Source organism: Alligator mississippiensis, chromosome 6 (genome assembly GCF_030867095.1).
Source record: "Alligator mississippiensis isolate rAllMis1 chromosome 6, rAllMis1, whole genome shotgun sequence".
NCBI lineage: Eukaryota > Metazoa > Chordata > Crocodylia > Alligatoridae > Alligator > Alligator mississippiensis.
The window spans coordinates 99,375,958-99,398,304 of NC_081829.1; the positions used below are offsets into that span (position 1 = coordinate 99,375,958).

The following is a 22,347-nucleotide window of genomic DNA, read 5'->3' on the forward strand; positions in this document are numbered from 1 at the left end:
CATATGAGGACAGGCTGAGGGATCTGGGGCTCTTCAGCCTGAGGAAGGTACGGCCGAGAGGGGACCTCATAGCAGCTTACCGTTATACTAGGGGAGTGCATTGAGGGCTTGGTGAGCAACTGTTCACCAGGGCATCCTTGGGGAAAACCAGAAGTAATGGTCACAAACTCCTGGAAGACTGATTCAGGCTCAATATTAGGAAAAACTTCTTCACAGTCAGTGTCCAGACTGGAATAAGCTCCCTCCAGAGATGGTGCAGTCACCTACCCTGGAAGTCTTCAAGAGGAGACAGGATGGTCACCTTGTTGGGGTCTCCTGACTGCAGCTGTCTTTCCTGCTTGGTGCAGGGGGCTGGACTCGACAATCGTCCGAGGTCCCTTCCAGCCCCTGGCAGTCCGTGAATCTATGAAAGGTTTGAGGGGCTCAATCCTGCGAGATGGCAAACTCCACAGCTCCCAGGGAGGCCAGCAGAAGTCAACTGTTCAGCATCTTCAAGTCTTCCCCAATGATCCCCACAGTTATAAGCGATCAACTCTTTCATGCCGTACCCAACCCTGCCGCATGCTTACATGGCAGTCCATTTGCATTAAAGGGTTTTTAAATTGTTCCACATCAGCAAGAAGAGTCTGGCCCTACATTTCTTTCTAAAAGACATGAGCTAAAAAGTCAAAATGGATTTGGAGCAGAAATGTCAAAGCTCAGTTCACTGCATCAGTACTGCAGCGTTGTACACGCTTCTGCATTGGTAACGGAGCTCCAATACAGACACCTGAAAGCGTTTCAGCTTTACAGCAAGACAAAATAATGGTGCCACTCCGGCAGGGTGGATTTAAGTCAAAACCATTTAAGTTACTATTTAAATCGCAGGTCAGGAAGCCTCAATTTAGTCCTTGTTTTCTATAAAAACGTGCGTTCTTGCTGTTTGATAGCCTTTATTCATTTAATTTCTTGAAACTCTGCACTTCTAGAGAGAGGTAAAAGCTTGACTGTGTGCACGAATCTGCAGAGGCAAGAGGACTGATGGGTGGGTATCAGGTTTGCTCTCTCCCATCTCCATATCCAGCTGTTCTCGCAAGGATTTCTCTCTGGAGACAAATCCACAGTTTAAGAAATGAAACTCAGCATCACAGAGATGCTTACTGGGATCTTTTAGACTGAGCACCGAGTCGCACTGGGTAGAGTGGTTTTCTTTAGTCTTTACAAATCTATAGAGAAGCCTCTGGGAACCCCATAAAATTGGGCCCCTAATATAGTCCATGGCCTGTTGTGACCTATTTATAAAACTTTTCTGACACAAGTACATGAATATAGTGTCTCAAATAGTATATCATTAGAAGTTATGATCCCTATTCCATGATGATATCTTTGCACTTTAATTAAAACTATCTTTATATAGGTTTATTTTTTTCAAAAAAAAGCACCTTAACAAAAAATAACAAAAAAAGATTAAATAAAACAAATCTCATTTAAATAAGAAGGGTGATTGCCAAGAACTTTTTTCCAACTACTCAGCTGGTCTAATAAAAGATATCACATCTACCCGAAGAACCGTGCTGATTTAAATAAAAAAATCTGAGATTTTTGCTTTTTAAAAAATAAATGTTGATTTTCCATCCATCCTGCAGTCCGGCCCACACTTGGAGAAGAAACACTACCGATGTGTGCGAAACCTCAGGATGAACACGCTGCATCTGTCCACAGCCCCAGGTACACCAACTGAGCGCTGCAATCCAGCATTGAGTTTCTATCCTAACAGACCCAAATATTTCACATAGTTTGGTTGATGCCTTGCTTCTGCTGAACTATGCACTTCTGAGCGAAAGGTTTTCTCAGAAAATAAAAATGCTAAGGAGGAAAAAGTCTTATTTTGCCCAAACCCCAGAGAATACTGGGTAGAAAAACATCCTCTCGGTTGTCCTGTACATCTCATTATTTTTGATCTTCCAGCTGGGGAAGCGCGCTACCTTATAGCTGCCCCAGGTCTGAAGCCACTGGCTGAAGAGATTTTCACAAAAGCAAACAGTGAGAGGGGGAATTCTTGGCTTGCTCGAAATCCACTGGCTCGAACCGCTGCCGTACATCAGACAGATTCATATTTTGACTGCAGCTGTAATGGAAGGCTCTCTCGTACGCGCCAAGTCAAATCCAATTCTGCATTTAATGGTCAAACCGTGTTTTGTCACATGAGTGAAAGCAAACCATTTAAAAAGCCAAGGTCACATATGACATGCCGTTCTTGGGTTAAAAACTCCCTTTATCTGCTTGGCAAATCAGCCCGACGGAGCAGGCCGCGTTGCAACTCTGCCCGTGCGCTCGAGAAGCCTGGCTTGTTCTTTTAATGAGGCAAGAGTCTCAGGGATCGTGATGTTTCATTCCAGCGAAAGAATTCGAAGAAATAGAGGCCCCTTTATTTAGAGAGCGGCCTCGCCAGCTTCCCCGAGCCCCCCGCCACTCCGGTCTCTGCCAGGACCTCTCCAGAAGCCACACACATAGAGCTGAAAAGCTGCTCCCCTCTGCAGCGCAGGACCCAGGGTGTTTTTCACATCAAACAACCTAGCTTAAGAGGATCAAAAGGCAAACTGGCCCTTTGCATTAAAGCAGCTCTGCAAACCAGAGGCTTTTTAGCTGAAATCAAAGCGACTTGCCAAAGCACTTACGTCCTGACTTTAGCGAGAAACAAGAAAAGCTTTTCTTCATTTCGGTACCGAGATGGCAGCACTGCCAAAGGCCTCCGCACTCCTGGATAAGGAGCAGAGTGTCTTAGGTATTTATTTTAGCGAGTTTAAGAGTTTGCGTGTCTACATATATTAAGTGTACGGACCCCTGGAAAGGGGGGTTTACATAGGGAAACACCCACAGCTACAGCCACTCCAGCAAGTGAACCGCAAGAAGCGCTTCAGGATGCTTTTTGTACCATTACAGTTTTACGTCCCTAAGTTATGCCAGCTCCCGTTTGCAAACAGGAGACGAGAGGAAAGAAGCCTTTCTTTGGAGGAGGGAGAGTCTAGTGTCATGGGCTCACAACTGCGGGTCTGCCAAGCAATCGCACTGCCTTCCCCATTTAATTAAAAGGTTTGTGATGGGGGTCAAACTCACCCCGTGCCCTGGGTCAGACCTGGACCTTCACAGGGCAGGTGTGGTAGGGAGCAGCGGGGGCAGCGAGGCAAGCAGGGATATGAAGGCCACGTCCACCAGGACACAGAGGAGCCGAACTGTGTGGCCAAATTGTGGTCCTCCCCCTCCAGCCATGCCCCAGCTTCCATAGCCCGCCGGGTCAGACAGAGTCGAATCTGGCATGAATCTGGCATGTGAGCGGCGTGATTTACGCCCCTGGTTCATGATAACGGCATGCCGCGGCCTATGAGAAATGGAGGCTGGGCAGTGGTCCGTAAGTCCAAGAAGCCGGTCAAGGCGAAAGAGCGCTGGACGGACTCACAAGCCCTGCCCGCAGTTTGTGGCTCAGCCACGACTCCCTGCAGGCCCTTGGCCAAGTGACAATTTACTTTCTGCTTCAGCTTCTCACCTGCAAATGGCAATATATTTCCCTACTCCACCGACAAGGACAAGCTTGTGATACAAACTGGGATGTATGTGGATACCATGGTTTTTAAAGCCTTAAGTGCCTAGAGGGTGTAGGTTGTAGCTGTGTTGGTCTACGGACATAGGCAGACAAGGTTCTTTGGGTAAATGCGATATCTTTTATTAGACCAACTAAAAAATTGTTCAAAATCGTTCACGCCACTCCAGACATTGCCTCAAACAACGAACGGTAATTGCCTATCCACAATCTTTGTACATGAGCTCCTAGGAGTCTGACATTGAGGGGATTTTGGTTGTTCACTGAAAACATGGAGTAGGGTTTTGCTTCCCTGTAACATAACCAAGTCAATGCGAGTTGGATGGGAGCAATGAATTTAAAACCCCAATTTTTGGTTCTCTTCTTTAACTTTTGTAAAATAATTACAGGGCACCATGGAGATTTTTCTAAAATGCCCACAAAGGTCCTTTTTTTCTTATGAAAGCCTTTCCTTGCACGCTAGATACTTACAGTATACAGAGCGCTGTGTTTGTGCACCGCAGCCAAACAGAGACTCTATGATCAATCGCTCACATTTCCCAGTCCCAAACTGGAGGACGGCAACATTTCAGGCACTTATAACTGCACCATTTATGCCAAATCATAGCAGTAATGCAAAGAGCACAGATGTAGGAAAAAAGTAGATCTGAGAGCATCTCGGCTAATCTCTCCCAACTGTCTTCCATCCAAGAAGAGCGTACACCAACTGCAGATGCTTCCTCAGCCCGATGAAGGGTATTTATACCCGAAAGCTTGCGAAGAAGAATTTTCCCAACTATTTGAGTTGATCCGATAAAAGATACCACATTTACCCAAAGAACCTTGTCTGCCTGTGTCCGTAGACCAACACGGCTACAATCTCGACCTCCCCCAAATGTCTCTTTCTCAGCAAAAGAACAGATTTGCCAAGACAACTCCTTTTATTCAGAGGTTTGCCCTCTTGAAGTAAAACCCAAATGGCTTTCTATGCAATGCTTTACCACAAGAAGCGATGTATATTTAAACACACACAGAGGTAAAAAAAACCCCCATAAGGTAGTCCATCCAGCATCGTGTCCGTAGCAGGGAGTGATTTTGTCTTCATGCAGCTGTAAAAAACAGAACAGGAAACCCATCTGGAAAAAAAACCCCATCAGGAGTCTAAGCAGTGAAACCCCGTCCTTGTGAATGGATGTCATGTGAGCGCACAAGACCACCCGTCACACCAAAGCATCCAGCAAGTACAGCCCCAACTCTGCTTATTTGCACAACACGCTTCTCTCAACGGCCTGCAGGCAGGGAACAGCATCAGCCTTTGTTTTAAAATAAAGCATAACATTTATTTTAAGACTAGATAAACTGGATACACTAAAATACGAAATCTATCTGGATAGCAGAATGGAATCTTTTCATAAGTCTCAACAGGACATTTCACAAGCTCTTACAACCGTGAACCCATGCCTCTAAAGTTTCCTGGACTCATTCCTATCCCGGCATCAACCTGAGCACAGGGAAAGTCCAAATTCACTCACAAAAGTTAGATTCTTTAACATGCATCATACTGCTGCAAAGACCAGATGACATTTCGATTTTTAGATGACATTTCGATTTTTGCTGACATATCAGCTTGTCTAAAAACTGCTTCAAAAGGAAAGAGCCGGATTTAAAATAGCTAAAATTCCTCTTAAATGTAATGCCTTTCCAATCAGGCAAATCAGAAGCCTTTTAAAACCAACAAGTGACATCATTTTCATAAAATTGTTCCAAAATCCAAACAGATGCAGAGCCATTTGACATGCAGTTCTTTGGAAGCAGAGTGTTTGTTATACCTCAAAATATTAGCGCAGGAACCACACTGCCGAAATGACACTCGAACCCGCATTCAGAATGAGTTAGAGCTGAGATTTGTAAATTGTTTCAGTGCAAAGCTATGTGCAAATGGTATTCTGCTTACAGCGAGCTACCATTTACGGAGTGAAGTATCGAAAGAAAAAAGGAAAGACAGAAAGAAAAAAAGACCTCAATGCAAGTTCCACTCTGTCAGAGATGTGCTATTCATTACACATCTACTTTACTGTTCAGCTTCCCCAAAACTCAGCTGGTAACAATCTTGCCCCAAAGCCCACCAAACCCCCGCGATGGGATCCTAAATGTTGACACCACGGGAAAGACAGCTTGCCTTTTTAAAACAAACAAACAAACAAACAAATGTTCAGGCTGCCCGCTGAAGTTACAACCCGACCTGTCGCCTGGGAGAGAGTATTTTGATTTCATATGTCTGCCTGCACATCAAAACGTTACAGAAAACACATAGCACACTGGAGTATTACTTGCATTGCAGTGCAAATGAAGGGTGCTTTGTACATCAGAGATAAGCTACTTCTCAAATAGCAGGTGCCCAATTTTACATACCCAAATTCAAAAGTGTTGTCCTGATTGCGTTAGGTAGCAAATTACAGTGAGAGGATATAGGCACAGACATAGCAGACTAGGGGATGGAGATCCCAGGACTTCCAGGGATGGAGATCACAGCATTACTCTAGGAGCCTGTTATATCTATCTATCTATCAGGTATATATAGATATATATCAGATATATAAATTACAATAAGAATGTGTGTATATGTATGTGCAGACACACATACCAGACACACATCTCTCTCCACACCTCAACATCCGAAGACAAATGAGCCGGGCTGACCCTACTGATATATGACCCTGGGTTTCAAGGAGGCCAGGAACGATGCATTACATTTGAAATGCAGCCAAGTGCTTAATTCACATAAGGATGCTCCAAATCAACCATATGCAGGGACCAGGAGGACCTGGAAGATCTGGGTTTGAATCCCTTCCTTGCCACAAACTTCCAGTCACCTGCGGCACAGGTCCCCATGTCTAATAAAACGTGTCCCTCTGGCAGAGGGCAGGGAGATAATAAACTGAGGAAATGCAAAATACTTATACAGCGTGGTGACAGAGGCCACAGAAAGGAAATAATGGAACCCCATCCTGCGCACCAAATTACTATTAATACTGAATAGGAGGGAGGAGCTAAAATGAACATCAAACCTTTGTTCATGCTGGTGTTTTTAGCCGCACTGAAGTCCAAGGATAAGCGGCTCTGGTCTCGCACTGGGTAAGCAGTGACATACACTACACCAGAGATTTCCATCCTACACCGTTATTGCTGCGCCATTAGCCACGGCCTATGTTTTAACCTGACACAACTTGGCCACGCAAATAAACAGATTTTGGGCCCAAGTTTTCCTGCCCCCACAAGTATTATGCCTCAGTTCGACATACACAGCTGCGTTTCAGCTTGGTAGGCCCCAAAATATGCAAGTAAGAAGACACGTCTAGACAAACACACAGGGACCTGAGCAAACCAGATGCTATAACAACTCTCAGTTACGGTCTGCATCGCTTTGCAGACTAGTTGGGAGGAAGAGGAGAAAGCCATTAGAGCGAGCAAGAGGAGAAAGCCATTAGAGCAAAAAGGCACTTCTGTTCAAAAGGGGACGGAGAAACTAGTGAGAGAAAAGAAGCTACTTATCGAGCTCCATATATCTCAGTGTTTCTTCTCTTTTCTATTCAGGCTGTAATCCCTTCAAGGCAAGGGTTGTCACCATTTGCACAGTGCCTAGGTACAAAGAGGCCCCAGGCCTATCTGGGAGCTACGTGATACAGTAATAAAGACAAGTTATCTATTGCACAGCACGTCAGAAGATGACTGAACTAAGTGAATGCGCTTCCTTTGCATGGGCATGGAGATCCCACTTAAACCCTCAGCTGAAGCCTCTCCTATCAGTGTGAGAGCAATGATCCTTATAAGGCCCTTGGGGAATGGTATTTCACCTTCAAAATCTTGCCGGGAATGCCAAATAGCTGGGTTGCAAGATCAACTACTCGCTGCACAAGAGGCCCAGAGCTAAACAGCAGCTTGGGGAGCACGCTGTCGTAGCTGGAGGGGGTGAGGAAAGACCAAAGGGCCGAGCTTGTAGCGTTTGCAGCCTCTTGAGCAGCCGTGTTTTAGGACTGCCAGGATCTCCGTCAGAGAGCAGGGCTCCATCATGCTACGGCCTGTAGAAACACTTGGCATCTTCCAGCAGCTCCAACATAAGAAGTAAAATCAATCGGATAAGAAGTATTGTTAGTGCACCACTTGGATACAACCCAAATCATTAATTATTGCTAAGAATTAACCCGCAGCGAAGACAGAAAACCGTAAGGAAGTGACTGAGATGGGTTTCAGTCTTGCTCTCGGCTAGGCCACCTCCTCCCGGGAGATCGGGGTCAAGGCGTTCGTTCTTATAGATTCATAGATGTTAGGGTCGGAAGGGACCTCAATAGATCATCAAGTCCGACCCCCTGCATAAGCAGGAAAGAGTGCTGGGTCTAGATGACCCCATCTGTGGATTGGCGCGGCTGTGGGGACTGCGTCGTGACAGAAGTGATAAGTGAAACGTGCTCCAAACTGACATAGGTATTTTCATCTGCGTCTCCATCTCTGCTGCCGTTTCTTTAATGAGAGACGGATTCAGAAGCCTTCGCAGCTAATGTGCCTGGTAGAGACGCGGTGGTTAGGTTTCCACTAAAAACTTTCGGGGAAAACCTGGCCCTGCTGAAATCAAAGGAGGATTTTTCATTGACTTCAAGGGACCAGGAATGTACTGTGTTTAGGGTAACTGCAGAAAGCAATGTCTTACAAGAAGGCTATGCTGAGGACAGGCCCGACCTCTTGCAAAGCAAGTGATAAACCAGATTTGCACCAACAACTCCAGCCCGGAGATGCTCCCCCGCTAGACTCCTCCCGGGCCACTGTGTCTGGTCCAGTAACGCTGGACGTGTAGTCTTCAGCTTCTTTGAGCTCTCTAATGGTTCTCTGATCTTCAGTCTCACTATCCGTGGGAAATGGGATGGTATTTCCTTGTCCCCCAGGGCGTTGGCAAGCTGCATCTTATTGTTCTGTGGCACAAGGTGAGCGCTACTGATAAAATGTTTAATTAATAAGGGCGGGGGATGAACCTACCCTGCCCAGCCTTGCTCCCAGTGGGTCAGAGGAAGAGAAAACATCAGATCATCGTTGAAAACAGGAATCCAGGCGAGCGAGTCAGCTGTAAGGAAGATGAGCGACAGACATATTTGCCCTTAAATGTCGGGTTTCTCTTGAAAAGGCATATCCTTCTTGTGCTCGTGCGGTCAGAGGCACGGATTCTGCTATCCAGTTTCCAGGCTTCGGGGTTTTTTGAAAGATTGTCCCAATGTATTATTTGTGCCCCAAACGCAGCAGATTAGGAGCAAAACACAGTACATTCCTGGTCCCTTGAAGTCAATGAAAAATCCTCCTTTGATTTCAGCAGGGCCAGGTTTTCCCCGAAAGTTTTTAGTGGAAACCTAACCACCGCGTCTCTACCAGGCACATTAGCTGCGGAGGCTTCTGAATCCGTCTCTCATTAAAGAAACGGCAGCAGAGATGGAGACGCAGATGAAAATACCTATGTCAGTTTGGAGCACGTTTCACTTATCACTTCTGTCACGACGCAGTCCCCACAGCCGCGCCAATCCACAGCTTGTGCTCCACCACGGAGGAATAACCGACCCTGTAAAACGTGGCGTCCGGCATGCAGCCCAGCACATCCGCCGTTAAGCGGCACTCCCCGTCCGTCCCTGAACACTACATTTGTCACTTGTCTGTTTAAAATCTCTCTTATGAATACTGAAGAATTTAGGGCCCAGCGACTTATATTTCTATTTATTAATAAAGCTATACATATGGATTTAACTTAGCTAGAAAATGGCAACTTAGGGTGTGTCTTTGTGGGGAAAGTTATTGGCTTTACCACACCTGAATAATTAGGCTACTACAGTTACACAGGTCGAACTCCCCTGTAGATCCTCATGTTGAATAACACTGGCCTTTTCTCTGGTTTAATTCATGCAAAAGCAGAAAAGGGCACTGTTACCCTACCTGCGGGTTCAGACCACTGTAACCATAGCAGTATAATTATACTGGTGTAGCAGTGCTAGTAAATCGTTTAGGGTAACTGCAGAAAGCAATGTCTTACAAGAAGGCTATGCTGAGGACAGGCCCGACCTCTTGCAAAGCAAGTGATAAACCAGATTTGCACCAACAACTCCAGCCCGGCGATGCTCCCCCGCTAGACTCCTCCCGGGCCATTGTGTCTGGTCCAGTAACGCTGGACGTGTAGTCTTCAGCTTCTTTGAGCTCTCTAATGGTCCTGTCCTAAGACTTCACAAAAGAAAGACTTCTTGGCCTGGCAGCCGTCACCCGCTCGGGATGCGTGCTAGCTCCCCAAGACATCTTGATAGCTCAATCATGCATGGTCCCAGAGGTCCGACCTCATAAACAGTCGTTTCCAGTTGGTCTCTCCAGAGCCTGGAGACAGGCAAAGCACATTGCTAAGAGGACTCTGAAACTCTCTTATTTGGACCCGCAGCGCTGCACAAAGCAGTAAAGTACCCTGCCCTGCTTCAGCTTCCTTGCCAGGCTTTAGGGTTACATGAGTCCTCATGGATCGCAGGAAAATAGGGCTTGAAAGGACCTCACAAAGTCATCTCGTCCAGCCACTTGCTCAAGGCAGGATCACCTGACTGAAGCATCCCAGGCAAGTGTCCATCCAGCCTGCTCTTGAAAACTTCCAAGGATGGAGAGCCCAGTATGTCTCTAGGAGCCTGCTCCAATGCTTGACCATCGTCCGAGGCAGAAAGTCCCCCCGATCTCCAACCTCAATTTCCCCTGCAGCAGCTTGAGGCCACTGCTCCTCGTCCTGCTCCCTACGGCCATGCAGAATAGTCCAGGATGTCCTTATTCCTCCCCTTTCTGCCCCCGAACAGCCCGGCTTTCTGTTTCCAGTTTCTTCTCACTCTCCCTCCCGCTCTCAATAGGTCAGCAAGAGAGCCTTTCATACCCGGCCTTTGTCTGGTGACCCCTCACCAGCCGCAAGTGATCCAAATCCCTCTCAAGGTGATCTGTTGCTTAGTTACCAGCCACCTGGGCAAATTGGGACTTCTGGGTGGTAGCCAGCTTTTTGTGCAAGGGGCCTTCCACATGAATAGGGGACCACCAACATTTAATCACCCTCCATTATTCCTCCTGCGTCACCACCCCTTGGGATTTCCACTCAAGTTGGAGGTGAAATGACAGCCCCGGGAGCAACCGGCTCAGCAAGCAAAGCGGAGTCTGTAAATTGAGGGAGAGCCCGTTAACTCAAATCAAACGTCCGAGTGATGTATACACAGTCCCCCAACGGTAACGGCACTGAATAAGTAGCTCGGAGCATCTATCCTAAAACAGCATTACTCAGATAGTAACCAGGGAAGACGCGAGTCAGAAAGAAGAGAGGAAGTGTGAATTGAGGCAGAAAAAGGTTAATGTGATATCTTTTATTAGACCAAATAAATAGTTGGAAAAATTGTTCTCTGCCAGGTTTTGGGCGCAAACCCCCTTCTTCAGGCAGAGGGAGTGTCTGCTGTTGAGACACTCAGATGCACTTCTTGCAACATTCGTTTTATTCCTATGCTCGTTCAGGTTGCCAAATCCAGAAAATACTCCTCCTTTGACACAGCGGCAGGTGTGGCCACACAACTGGAGAAGCTGAAGGAACAGCATGCATACACGGTCCTTGCCTCAGGATTATATTTCTGAGACAGTATCCAGGGTGGCCATGATCAGACACATCCAGGCACTAATTTTTTGGTATTCTGCACTTTCTACCATCACTTCTACCAGGGCAAATTAGCCGTAACAAGTAATCGGATGCGGTGGTTCATGCCCATGCTACATTGATATAATTACTTGTGAAAGCGGAGGAGGGTTTGCTTAATCCACCCAGTCCTACTGTATATTCCTTCCGCACGGGGAAGTCTCTCGTATAAATCCTCTCTGTGACTTGCCTCTTCTTCCACCACTTTGTGCTTGAAAGCTTGTCTAGCATCTCTCCCACCCATACAGCCTGTCCAATAAAAGGTATCACCAAAGAAATGTTGTTTCTTGCTTATTTCCTGGACCATCCCGGCTGCAACAACCCTCCAAGGCCTCTTGTTGAAGAGTTCATCGTGCTTCTCCCTTTGCAGAGCCATATTTCTCCTGTTCAATCTTTCTGTGGCAATTCACTCAGCCACCTCTTGCCTTTAGTCTCACCTTCCTCCTGGGATGAGCTATAACCTGAGCACTTTGAGAAACTCCTACTATGTTTTCCAGCTTGAAATGACACTTTCTCCCTGGCTGATCGTCTCTGTAGTTTTAAGGCAGGCAGAGCTGGAAGCAGTAATCAGGTTGGTTCCTAAAGAGCCCTCCCTCCCTTTGCACCGAGCCTGATGTCCTGGCTGCTCCTGGCTCTCAGCGTCTCTGCCATTTCCATTCATCACGTGGCATCTCCAAATCCCACCCCAAGTATCTAAACAAGGGACAGGGCAACAGAAAACGAGGCCCTGCATGTCTATCCCATTGCAATGCCCTTGTGAAGCTCGAGGCCAAAGGGTTTGCAATTCATGCGGTAACCTCCAGCAACCGAAATGGTGGGAGCTGTGGGTTTGCAAGCCTTGAAGCCACCCCATGCTATCGGACCATGAGCAGCAAGCGCTGTACTGGGGTGTAAGCAAGTCACTCACCCAGCTTCCTTCTCCAGGCATATCCATACTGGCCTATTTAAGAGCTCCCAGTGGCCCAGTCCTCCACCAACTGGTCTAATCCATTTTGAAGCCAGTTATACTCTGTCTTTACAATCTCCTGTGGCAATGAATGCCACCAGTTAACTATGTGCCGTGGAAAACAGCAGTTCAAACCATTGCTTGGATACGGTTATAAAGGTGAGGGGAGAAACAGCTGTCCCAAGAATAAAATTGTATTTTGGGAACTGAAGGGAAAAGCTACTCCTAAATACAACAGCAGCAGACGCTCTCACAAGACTTCTGCATTTTAGAAGAGGGAGTACAAGGAAAACTTAGCAGCAGCAACCTCTGAATTTCGTGCACGCTAGCCAGACAGAGGCATTCAGAAGAGATTTGAGGTTAACCCTGTTTGCTTTTCCCTTGTACTTTGTCTTACTAAAATTTCTTCCCTTCTCCACTATATGCAACAAGCCTGTCCGGCATCTGCATGCAGAAAACCTCGCCCATCCACCGAGACTGCAGAACGTCTTCATCAGGGCCCTCTACAGCCGTCCGAGCCACGAGCCTGGTCAAGCTCGCTTGACCTCTTAAACTCCTGTCAAGTAAAAACTCGTTTTATGGCAAAATAAGGTTAAGAGCTATTTAATTTTTATTTCACCCTCGTTAACCAAGTACTATGTGTTGTGTCTGACCGGGTCTTATCTCTTGAGACAGTAGCTGCTTTATCCCATGCATCCGCACACCTCTCCCTCTATCAACACCACTCCTGGGAAAAGTTTTTTATGCACATCCTTAGAAATCAAACCATTTCCTCGCTATCTTTTTGTGAACGTGCTCTGAAGCCACTGAGCTCCTGCCAGCCAACAGGTGACTAGTGCTGATGCTCTCTGAACACTTGGCTTGGATTCCCAGTTGCTCTTCTCGGGTTTAACGGTGATGGAGCGTGCTACGAAAGCAGAGCGCTCGTCAGAAATGCAGCAGGCAAGTGAAGCACCAGTACCGACTGACTGGGCAAACCCTTAGTCATGGGATCTTCATGGCATCTTATGAAGGAAGCTATGGGCTATGAAAGCCCATGCCTCTGAATGAGGTAGTCTATAAGGTATCACCCTGCCCTGCCTTCTGCCTAGAAAACCCTGTCTCTGCCAGAGAGAAAGCTATCTGGATGACAGAGGGAGGATCTGGTAACAGAGAAATATTCAGGTTGAACACAATGGAGAGAAAACGATATCAAATTTAGCCAGTTTTTTAGATGAAATCTTCATAATTTTATAAATATATCCAATTTTACCCATTTTTTTTAATTACATCATAATTTCACAAGGAGGAAGCAAGTTTGACCACCTGATGGCACATGGAGAGAAAACTGCATACATCCTTTTTTCATCTCGTCAGCCCCCATCGCCGCGTAGCAAGAGAGCATTTTGTATCACGAAGAAGATGCTTGTCCTAGCCTGATGCGTGCGCAGATGTGCTACCGATAGGGGAAGCCCACTTTCCTTCCAATAACACAAAACTATAAACTTATATCTCTTTATTGAAAACAGCCCCCCTTGTAAACCCAACTACTGTGCTGTAAACTTTATACTAATTTCCCCCCGCGCTTCCAAAAAGTTTCCTTCCAAATCTAACCCGATACGAAGGCGCTTTGCTTCTGCAGCCCCTGCAAAAGCACACAGTGGCACCAGCTGACTTCTCTCTGTAGGTGGCCCATGTCTTCTGCATTATTAATGGTGTTAACTACCTCAAACAAATGACATTTGGAAACCAAATACACTCTTGGGAGGGGGGGATAAAAGTTTTCCATGTGGTGACCATAGCTACAAGGGAGGTCTACCTCCAGCACAGAAATAAAGTCTTAAATGCCCCTGGTGTATTAGCTCAGTGCGGTATCTGATGGAGTTATCTAGAGAGTGTACAGGCAGGCATGACACTTGGCTTCATTATTTTTTCAGATGTTTAAGATTTGCTTAAGTAAGCAAATGTGCAAAGGAAAAAATAGTAATAAGAACGGCAACTCGCTTGCTATATGGATTCTCCTCTCCAGTTCTCTTTCCCCTGTGCCCCAGCCCAAAGCCCAAATGGAAAAAGGAGCAATCAGCCTACAGGTCAATATACTTACTCTCTGACAAGCAAATGAGGTAGTAGAAAGAGGACGGGGTTGTGAGTGAACAAGACCCGAACTCTGACTCCTTGCCTTCGGTATGCTTCCAGCTATGACTGATAGCTCAAGTCATCAAGGAAACTTAATCAACAGCCTTCCCTCTCGCTGCTGCCTCAGGTGACAATGCTCAAAGGAAATATGCTCCTGGATATATGGGACAAAGCTACATTTGTAGTCATACAAAATAAGAGAAATCACAAGGGGAAAAAAAAAAACAATTAGGCTGAAAGGGACCCTTGGGGAGTCATTGCATCCACCTGTCTAAACCTTCCCAGATAAATGCTCGTCTAACCTGCACTTTAAAAGCTTCCAATTAAGAAAGATCCCTAGAAAACCTACTTCCAGGCTGAGCCACCCTCACAGCCCGTTCTTCCTCAGAGCCAACTTAAATTTCCCTTGTTGCGATTTCGGCCCGTTGCTTTGTGTTCACAGGGGACAGGACGAGGGGAACAGCCGACCGCCATCGTCTTTGTGCCAACCCTTTTTGTGTTTGGAGACGGTTGATCAAATCCCATCTCACGTCTCCTCTTCTCCACACTAAGCAATGCCCTTTCTTCCAGCCTGTCCTTGAGTCACATTTTCTAGCCCACTAATCACTGTTCTTACTCCCCACTGCCCGCTTTCCAACTAGTCCGTGTCTTTCTTGAAAGGCAGTGGTTCAAACTGGACGGGATGCTCCAGGCGAGGCATCGCCAGCCTCATAAGAACCAGAGGACCCTCCCGCTGTGACTTGTACACGGCACTCCAATTAATACATACGGTATACTCATCGTCTTTTTTTCCAATATTAAACGAGTGATGGGAGATATGTGACTGTGTTGAATGTGTACGTGCGAATCAAAAGTTTCTTTCTGGTGAATCTGCTGATGGCAATGAATGGGTACTTTTCCTTTACATTTACAATGTATTTGGTGCGTGCAGGTCTGGAAGCACTCTTTCCCGCACTTGTAGCTGGAGTCCTGTATTTTCGAATGCCCTGGGGCAGATATAACAGGTGACTTGTATTGAGCCGTGGGCCAAAACAGCCTAGGCAGTCGCTGCCCAATTTACAGTTGTGCAATGCAGGGCTTTGCACTTGTCCTTTCTGAATTTCATTTGATTCGTTTTGCGCCATTTTTCCAATCTATCCAGGGAATCCTAGTTCTTCCTCTTAAGTGTCTTCGATCCCATCCAGCTTGCAAGTGTCTTGTCTACTTAGCTCCATCCATCAGGTCATTAATGAACAGCATCAGGTCCAGGACAGACCCCTAGGAACCCCCCATGTAAAAGTGGGGTTCGTGTCACATCATGCAAGATGCTGCCAGGCAGCAGGAAGTGGGAAACATCTGAGAATTGACAAGAACCAGTGAGGAGCAATACTGGGCTTCCAGTGTTTTACTGGACTTGAGGTTGCTCCCAAATACCGTTACCTTCCAGCAGCCAGCAACTTTGCTGTTGCGTTCAGCATCACCCAGGGGGGAAGGCTGCTCACCTTCACAACCACCAGTTTCTACCCTGATTCCCTTCTTCCCACACCCTGTCTGACTCTCTCTTTCTCTCCAGCTCTTCAATCTCACCCCACCCCACCCCACCCTCAGCTCTACCTTCAGACCCCAAAACACTTATCAAGTAGTTGATGCTTTAATTGAAAGCAGTGTTTCTCAACCTTTTTAGACTCAAGGGACTCTGCATTAGACTCCAGACACCCTTGGAAAATAGCAACTCTTCACTTTCCTTTTTTTTTTTTTTTTTTAATTATTACAGAGCAATTCTTGTGTTGCAAAGAACTTGGAAGGGAACACAACAGGTCAGAAGGCTTTTGGCACTCTGGATTCCTATCTGAAATCTCCAGGTTTATCTCGTGGACTTCATGCAGTTGAGATACTTGCAAGGTTAATGCCTCAGTCCACATCTGCATTACAAAGTTCTGCCAAGGGAGTTGTCAGCTGGAGGCGTGAAAAGATCACGCCCTGTAGCGGAGGCAGCTCTGCTGGGAAAACCTCCAGCTCCAGCCCATCACAGCACATGCATAGTCACAGAGGCTGGAAACTTGACAGTACTTCATACAGTCCTTCCTTGAATTATAGGCTTCCATCCCAAAGAAGCTGACTTGACCTTTCCTCTCTTTCAGGCAGATACAATAATTTCCAAAGCATTTGTGGAGGGATCGACTTTCAAATACAACCTTAAATTTACCTCTACATCCTGCCTGTTCTTTATGGATGTGGGTTTCCCGACACTTCCTAGGGAAGAAAGAGGGTTTGCCCAGAGTCCCCATCTCCACTTCTTCCCAGTGTGCTAGTGGTCGCTCCCCCTGCCCCGCTCTGTTTGGTACTTTATGCATGAAGTTTGTAATGCAAAAAACTGGAACTCTTAATTCAGAGGTGATACACCTTTTACAAGACCAACTGAGAAATCGCAAAACATTTTATTTTTGTTGCAATTTCTCAGTTGGTCTAATAAAAGGTATAATCTCTGAACCAAGAGTTTGAGGTTTCTGCATTTCCTTTTGTCTCAGACCAACGTGGCTACCAAATACATCCCTGAAGTTTGTAAAGCACTTGAGGACCCCACGAGGATCAAAATGCAGGACTCCAAGCCAACAAGGGGAGGAGATGCAGAGCCAAGAGGGCTACTCAGTGACCACCCTGGCCTGCACCCCTGGGACTCACGAAAGACAGCCCACACTGATAAGGAAGAGCATGGTGACTCCAATTTTCAGCTGGCTATTTCTGACTACCCTATCAAAGCCCATTCACAAAAGGTTGCCAGAAAATGCCTATCCCTTCTCAAGCTGTATATTTGTTACCCCGCGTCCTTTCACAGGGAGAATCGCTCACAGGATTTGCACCAGGAACTAGATGAGAAAGCATCACGTTGTGAAGGCTGGCATGCCCCCGTCACCTTTTATAGAGAGGTGTCCTCCATAGAGGCAACGTGTGGTCCCAGCATGCGATGCTCCCTCTTGCTCCGAGTGGTACGCAGCGCCATCAAAAGGAGCGTCGCAAGCTGGGACCTGCTGCCTCGGTGCTGCTATGGCAGAGAGAAAGGCGGCGGCAATTTTTGCTCTGTTTCATGCAAATTCGGTGCAGGACATAGGGGACTAGCGAGCTGCCAGCATGGCTCTTCATCTGTGCGAAGTGCAGGTGTCCTGATCGACGCAGGTAAAGGGATTTTATATGAAAGAGCGAAGCATCAAAATACTATTGGGCTTTTTTCTTCTCTGGGTACAAACAACCTCAAATTAAAATTTTATCACAGCGCAGTCAGGATTCAACTCGCAGCTCCTGCTGTGGCTCACTACCGCGTCCTTGCAGATCTCAAGCCAGTGACATTGTTCAACCTTTCTGGGGGTTTTACTGCATAATGGTCTCCCTAGGAAGGAGAGCAACGCCCTCCTTCTCCTACGAGCTGCGGCGCTGAGACACGACCCTGTCAAGCTTCAGGACTGAGCAACAGGGAATCTGACTTGCCACAGATTCACTGGGTGGCCTTGGGCAAGTCACATTGGGGGGGGGGGTAATCTTCTCTATCTCCCAATCTTATCATTTCTATACAGAGAACAAGATCTTTGGAGCACGGCTGTTGCTTGCCGAGTGGCTCATACAGCACCAACCGCCCAGTGGGGTCATTACATGCCACTATAATGCAAACAGAAAAGAATCAGTGGGCATATCTACATGTTCATTAACATGCAGTAATTACTGCACATTTAATTTAATACTTGATTAATGAAGTACTAACTAAATGCACACTAACTTGTGCTACTGCACAGTAGCGCTGGCATGTGGTTTTTTTGCGATGCTTACTGCACAGCAGCCTGATGCTACTACACAGTAGCGTATGAGCACGGTTTCTGCCTGGCGCGCTACTGCGCAGTGTTATTAGACTACTGCGCATTAACCATCTCATGTAGACACGCCCAGCATGAAGGGAAGGATATTATGCTGAGACAGATGCATTCCTGGAATAGATGCGATTCCTTTCTAAAGGTCAGACAAAAAACACTACTACCAGCAGCAGAGTTTCAAATGTGTTTGAAAGCTAGAGTAAACCTCTTTGCCGCCACTACAGGATCTCTGTGCCACTCAAGCAACATGCGACCATCCAACTCTCCTTGGACTTTGCCATTTTTAAGGCAGCGAGGGCTCTTCCCTAAGAAAAACAGCAAACAACTTTCAATATTAAAAATCAGCCGGGACGTTCGAACAAACACGGGAGAACCCTTTTCAGAAGGTTAGGAGAGGGGGTTTCTGCGGCATCCGGCTGTGAGCCGCAGCCGGTTAGAAACACAGGCTTTCCATAAAAGCGCTTTTCACGCAGCCCCGGTGAAAGACCTGCGGTTCCATAACGCTGTCACGATGTCCTGATTTAGGATTTTGATGGCAATCAAGCCAGCACAGCTGGTATTGTGGTTGCCATTATACCATGAAACGCTCTGAGTGTTTCTGAAATGAAAAGGGGTCTCCCACTTTTCTCCTCTTTCTTCCACCTTATGCTGTGACCGGTCAAAACAGACCTGATTTCTAAGCGGAGCATAACCGATACTTAGGCAGTGCAGGAAATAGTGCTGTTTTAACTGAAAATAAATCTGTCAGCAAGGAGGCACAGGGCAAGCTACACTTCAGACTTTTCAGGTTCTTATTAAAAAATATAAATTAAAGTCAACATTTTCACTTTGCTTGCTACATCTGTTTGCTATTCCATTATTAATAAAAATATAGGGGCCTCCCATTCAGCATAGGTTCACTCTTAAAAAAAAAAAAAAAAGCCGTTTCAGCTAATACTGAATTCTAACGGGGCTAAATGGTACAGCATTACCAGGAGAGAGATAGGCTGGGCGCCACCTGGGGTCACTGGCAGATGGATTTAAATGCTTACATTGCCTTCAGATGGGCGGCAGGTTTTCTGAAAGAAGAAGAGAGTCTGCAACACAATGCTCTTTATTTTGCAAAAGCCTGGCAGCACCGTAGTTATGAATATGTGCCTGGCTTTCCAGAATCCTACCGATTTCTGTCCGGATTAAGAAACCCTGTTTTTCAGCAGACCTATTTATTAGATGCATATGCCACCCTTTGCAAAAAGAGAGACTCACTCAGGCCAGATTACAATAAAAAAAAGAAAAGAATATAAAATCAGCTAAAACATCAAGGTAAATAGGTACATAATGAGCCCCCACAGTCGATACCATTCTGACCATGGGGTAAAATTCCTTTCTGAGCCCAAATCTGGCCTGACCCTGAGTGGAGAGGCAAGACCCACTAGGCAGGACCCTCTGGGTTTGAGTCCCAGCAGGAGCACTGGTACACCACAGGCAAAATCCCCAGCTCTTGGGGATTTGCAGCCAGCATCCAATGCTTCTAAGGAAGATGAAAAAAACCCACCTGATGCATGTAGCAACAGGAGGGCAAAAATTTCTTCCTGGCCCCTTGGAGCACCAGCAAAGCCCAAGAGCATGGAAAATACCCAATGCATAGTTACTCCTAGGCCATCCCTATCCAATGCTTGGCCAACCTCTTCTTGAACAACTCCAGCTACAGCTTCCCTAGGCGTCTATCCAACTGCCTCCTTGTTCTAACAGTGAAGACATTTTTCCTGCTCTCCAACCTAAACCTATTTTACTACAACTTCAAGCCACTGGTTTGCATTCTGCTCTCCACAGTAATGACAAAAAAGGTGTTTTGCCTCTTCTTTACAGCACCCCTTCAGATATGTGAAGACTGCTGTCATGTCCCTTCTTACTCAGTTTTTCAGCAAGCTGAACAACCTCTCCTTGTATGACTTGCCTTCCAAGCCCTTGATCATATGTGTCACCCACCTCTGGACCCTAGCTTCTCCGTTGTTTTTGAAATGAGGAGCCCCAACTGGCACACAATACTCTAGATGAGGCTTAACCAGTGCAGGGTAGAGAGGCACTATCACCTCCCACATCTTGCACCTGCTGCTCCTTTTGATGCAGCCCACAACCGCATTCGCTATTCGCCTAGCTGCGTCATGCTGCAGACTCCTGTTGAGCTGGTGAACTACCAAGACTCCCAGATCCTTCTCCATGGTGCTGCCACCCAGCCAGGGATCACTCATTTCATAGCTGGATTTGTGATTGCTGTCCCCAAGATGCACCACCCTGCATTTAACAGCATTGGTCTTCACCGTTGGCTCCAGCCCAACTTTCCAGTCTGTCAAGATCCTTCTGAATTGTGCTCCTGTCCTCCTACACGCTCACAATCTTTCCCAGTTTTGTGTCATCTGCAAACTTGCTCAAGAAGCTTCCTATACCAGCATCCAAATCATTAATGAACACGTCGAACAGCTCTGGGCAAGGAACAGACCCCTGTGGGACTGCACTCGAAACCTCCAGCCTTTCTGCCATGGACCTGTTAAAAATCACCCTTTGCTTGCGGTTACTGAGCCAGGTGTCTATCCACCTTGCAGCAGGTTTGTCTAGCCCACTTTTCCCCAATTTATTGATGAGAAGGTCATGCAGGACTTTGTCAAAAGTCTTGCTGAAGTCCAGACACACAGTTGCAAGTGTTGGAAACCTGACATTAGAGATGATAAGAGGTTGGGCCCCGAGGGCACATAACATTAATGCATTGTCAAAGAAAAAAATGGAAAATTAGTTCTTGAACCCGAGATCTTTTGGCTCAGAGAGTGCTCGGGGAAGGAGTCCTGGCAGAGCTCGCAAGCTGTGCGATAAACTCTTCTCAGGACTACTCTCCCACGGCGCTCCAGAGCCCTCTCAGAACACGGCTCTCTGGTTATCACTCTAATGGGGTTATCCGAATACTTCTCCTCCTCCTCAACCAGAAAAAGGAACTGCTCTCCTGCGAGACCAACAAATCTGGGATTTCTTGGCCAAGTTGTCTGACAACAGGAAGAGTCGGAAAGTTTCACTCCCGACTGGGAGATGGCTCTGGATTTCACAAGGTAAGTCTGCTAGATTCCCCACGCTGTTCACCCTGGGCTTTGCAGGAAAGTCCTGCTGTAGGCTAAGAGTGACATGGGATGCTCCAGGCCTACCAGCTTGGTTTTTAATGAAGACAGGGTTTGGGTTAAAACCAGGCAAAAGGCTGACTGTTTACATCAGGCTTGTCTAATTTTTAAGTGGCAGGACGCCACTCGCCCATGGTAGTAGGGGTTGCATCCCCCTCCCTACCCTGTGTGCCTGGGCCCCTCCACCCCCAGCGCTGCCCCTACCCTAGGACCCTCCCCACTGCACCATGCAACCCCTCCCCTACTGATGCTCCCTGCACTTCCTCACTGCGCCAGACAACCCAGCTGCTGCTTCTCATGCCCCAACTCACCCACAGCTTCCCAGCTGCAAACCACCCAGTTCACCAAGTCACTCGGGCACCCCAAGCTGCAGGCTCCCCTGGCACTGAAGGCTGCGCCACACCGCCCCACTGTAGGGCAGGGGCAGGAAGGGGAAGCCAGAGGGAAGGTGATCCTGGAGCCTCTGGATGCTGCTGCAATTGGAGCAATGTGGGGAGCGGCAGGCAGGTGGGAGCAGGGGGGCAGGCTGTAATTTAACCCATGGCCAGCTGCATGCAGAGCTGCCAACTGGACAGCCCGGCTCCGCAAGGTTTACTTTTCGATTTGCAACGTGCATTTACACAACCCAGCTACATGCCTTCAGGATGGAGCCAGCTCCGCACCCTCAGCCAGGAGTCTGAGTAAACAGACAAGCCTCGCACTGTGCCCCGAAGGCCAGGCTCGGGCTGACAAGCCTGCAAGCAGCAGCAAATAGGATTGACGGTGGTGAAACCCAGAGCCTGTCGCTCCAGCAGCCCAGGACCCCACGTGGCTGCAGAGATATGGATGAAAACTCAATCTCTTGATTTGAGAGGGTCAACTTACCATGCAAGGGCTGCTTGTGGGGGTTAGACAAGCACTTGGCTGGGATGGTTTGAATAGGGATGATCCTGCCTTGAGCAGCGGGTTGGACTAGATGCCCTTGCAGCTCTTTTCTACAATTCCCTAAGAAGCCCTGAATGGCCAGGGTAGGATCTGTTCTGCAA

The 22,347-nt window shown here is 47.2% G+C and overlaps 1 protein-coding gene across 3 annotated transcripts in view; it reads right to left on the minus strand.

Moving 5' to 3' along the window:
• The window catches only part of SUFU (SUFU negative regulator of hedgehog signaling), a 125,172-nt gene that overhangs the window by 91,403 nt on the left and 11,422 nt on the right, over positions 1-22,347 (minus strand). The gene's annotated exons all lie outside the window — the stretch shown is intronic.